Source organism: Centrocercus urophasianus, unplaced genomic scaffold (genome assembly GCF_019232065.1).
Source record: "Centrocercus urophasianus isolate 14NV4802_14NV808 unplaced genomic scaffold, USGS_Curo_1.0 seq_13, whole genome shotgun sequence".
NCBI classification, from domain to species: domain Eukaryota; kingdom Metazoa; phylum Chordata; class Aves; order Galliformes; family Phasianidae; genus Centrocercus; species Centrocercus urophasianus.
In genome coordinates, this window is record NW_024884475.1 from 10,968,027 (window position 1) to 10,971,392 (window position 3,366).

The 3,366-nt window shown below is 46.7% G+C and overlaps 1 protein-coding gene across 1 annotated transcript in view; it reads left to right on the forward strand.

The window, feature by feature from the left end:
- The first annotated feature begins 205 nt into the window (after positions 1-205).
- JAKMIP1 (janus kinase and microtubule interacting protein 1) overlaps positions 206-3,366 on the forward strand; it is a 129,630-nt gene continuing 126,469 nt past the window's right edge. Inside the window, exon 1 of the mRNA XM_042812213.1 lies at positions 206-284. The gene's annotated coding sequence lies outside the window, so the exon portion shown is untranslated. The remainder of the gene's footprint in view (positions 285-3,366) is intronic.

Here is a 3,366-nt window from a genome sequence, read left to right on the forward strand (position 1 = left end):
ACCTCCTGCCCATCGCCGCCCGCTCCCCAGGCAGCCGGTGCGGCGGAGAGGGGCTGCTCGGGGCGGGGCTGCGGGAGCGGCAGCACCCGGCACCAGTGGCGAGGGCGGTTCGGGGCCACCGCCTCCCGAGGGCGGAACGCCGGTGACAGCTGGGAGGGAGCGACGCCGGCTCCGAGGTGCGGCCGCCGCCCGATCCGCGGTTGCGAGCGCATCGCAGAGAAACGGGGCGAGGGCTCGGGGAGCCTGCGGGGCCCGGCAGCCATTGCCGGCCGCGGAGTGGGTGGGTGAGTACGGCGGAGGGGCGATGCGGGGAAGGGAGGATGGAGGATGCCGCCGTGCTGCGAGACTTTGACAGCGCGAGGTGCCGAGGGAAAAAGTGCAGCCCGGTGTGGGGAGAGATGTGCCCGGCTCCGGTCGCCGCTCCGTCCCGTTGTCCTAGGGGCTGAGGGACCCCTCGGGGGCGGCCGCTCCTCGGCGGGGCTGTCCCGGGGCGGCGGCGGGGAGAGGCGGCTGCAAGCTGGGGCGCGGCTCAGCGGGGAAGTGAGAGCCCCCAGGGGCTGCCGTGCTCCCTGCTCCATCCCTCCCATCCCTGGCGATTGACCCCGCCGTGCCCTGCCGGCGGATACCTGCGGAAGGGCGGATAACGGTGCGGGGACCGCCGCCCTCCTTCTTCTCCTCCTCCTCTTCGTTCTCCTCCCGAGGCCTGGGGCTGAGCCCCGCTGCCTTGGGGCTGCCCGCAGCCGCCTCGAGGTCTTCCCTTGGAGGGAGAGCGGGATGAGGCCTCTGCTATTCCGTGTGGGGTGCTGGCAGGCTGCTATTTACATAACATGTCTCTGCTTAAGTGTGACCTCCTTGCTAACTGGAGGTTTCCTCTGTTTTCTATGGCAACACTAAAGAACGGATCATTCACTGGAACAGATTATAGGGATAACTCGATGCAGGGTCCTTTTTTGTTTATTGGTTGGTAGTGGGGAATGGCTGAGATTTTGGGAGAAGTTGCTCATCTCAGTCCGTAGAGCAGCTTTAGGCCTGTGGTCTCTGCAGACCTGATGGGTTGAAAGAGAGTGGGGACAGGTTTAGCAAACAAGCAAGAACTATTTCTGACAGGTATTTACAGATTAGGAGTCATATAGTATTAGCCTGATTATTACCTTAAAAGTAACATGCTGCCTATAAATAAACAAAATATTACAAGGAACAACATTAAATTAACCCAATTTTTCTCTCTCTCTTTCTTTTTTTTTTTTTTTTTTCCTTTCTCTTGAATTCATTGAATTACTAGAAGGAAGTCCTTGTAAACCTCGTAATGAGAGAGAAAATTAGTCTCACTTCATTTCAAGATTCCATTTGCTCCCTGAGATCACTGCCATATACTTAGGACCTATAATGTATACACAGTGGTGTCTTTTCTTCCTTGATTGGTTTCACTGACAGTAAGCGAGATGTGTGTATGTATTTTATGCAGGAATGGGGCTCTGTAATGCTTATTAAGGTCTTATGCATTTTCTCTCCATGAGATGCCTGTTTCTGTTCCAGGTTTATATGGCTAGGAGTAAATATGCTTTGTGTGGGTTTTCTAAAGCCTGCTGGAAATAAATGTGCTCTGATTGTAAGAGATGATAATTCATGGCACATTTATGCAGGAAGGTTTTGTGAAGACTTTCGAATTCTGCTTAATTGTCAGTTGAGATAGAGCTTTTGTCCTCCATTGAAAATCTGTATCTTTATCTATTAATAATGCTTAAAATTAGTTCCTGTAACATGGGAGCTGTGGTATTCCATAAGGTTTAAAATTTTGCTTTCCATTTCTTATCTCTGTTGCTTGCGCTTCTCAGTCCATTGGGATGACTTTGTTTCTTTTCTACCTGAGATAGAGAGGCATCTTTGTGGGTCTGGTTGTTCGTTTTCAGATGGGTGCAGGACTTGAGGATGTTAATGTAAAACAAGACCTGTCAGAGTTTTAAACACAGGAGCCAAGGGTATAGGATCTGTCAGAAGCGGTGATTGTGCTCACAGGTGGAGAGATGTAGAACACAGCTCCAGAAAACACAAGTCTGAGAAAGAGATCACTCTTTATGACTCTGCCCCTGAGCCATGTGGGCTTAGCTCTGCTCTGTGTGAGGTGCTGCACTGTAGGACATCACTGCTACGAAGATTTGCCCATGCGTAAGTTCTCCTGCATGCAGATAAAGCGTCATTTTCTTTCTTTTTGGAGATACTTTGAACAATAATCATTCTCTGCAGAGAATTTAGTGTTCGTTGTTATGGGAACACAAGAGTTGGAAATATCCTTAAGAGGCCATGGGTTGAAGCAGAGCTAAAAATGAGGCTTGAAATGAAAGATGTGTGCTTTGTTAAAGAGTTAATCTCCACTATACAGTGATAGATCAGAGATTCCTCATCCAGATTTTTCTCCTGGAGCTCCACCACTTCACACCCACAACAGTTTTCTGCAGTTGGTGTATTGGTGTTTCTGGTAATGTCCAGTCCAGTTTCCCTCCAGCACCATCTTCATTACAGGTTACCCCAGCTGTGCTGTCAGCTTCAGCTTTGAAGTATTATTTGTTGATGTTTGAATGTTTTCACTTATTGATTTGTTGTTTGTTTCTGTTGAAGATTTTGATTAGTATATGACAGAAAAGTAGGGTACATGGAAGTAGGAAGTGCACTGTGGAAATAAATGGGGCTGAGCCATGTTTCTGGGCAGTGCAAAGCCAGCTGGCATAAATATGTGTTGGAGAACAGAATATGGTGGAGATGGTGAGGTTGTCACACCATGCTCCAGGAAGATGTATGGACATCACTGCTGATTACTGTGGGACTGCCCATCAGTCTTGGCTTATTTGTTCAAATATTAACTGTGAAACGAGATTGCTCTGCTAATCAGGGAAGCAAAAAGCGTAACATCCTTCCTTGTGTCATTGTCTGTAATCCTTCTGATTTATTCTTTTTCTCTCAACTTTCATTAACTCTATTCTGCTTCATTTTGAAGAGACGATATGCAGCCTTAATTGCAGCTTTGTGTACTGGTATGCTCAAACACATTCCATCTTTCCATTTTTTCATTAAAAACCAAGTTTCACATTTGGAACAGTTGGTGATTTATTGCACTTACTCCAGTGTTACTCTGCATTATTCAGGAAAACTGGATCCATACTCATTGTTTCATAGTTTGTTCATGTTGCAGTAAAATAGCTTTTATAATTTAGGTTTTTAGAAAATAAAATCCTTTTATTTTCATTTTTAATTATTTTTTAATCTTTCCCCATTGTGAAGAGGTTTCCTTATACGTATGAGAATTTTGTAACAAATTTCTTAATTTTTGCTAAGGCTTTTTTTTTTTTTTTTTTTTTTTTTTTTTTTTAT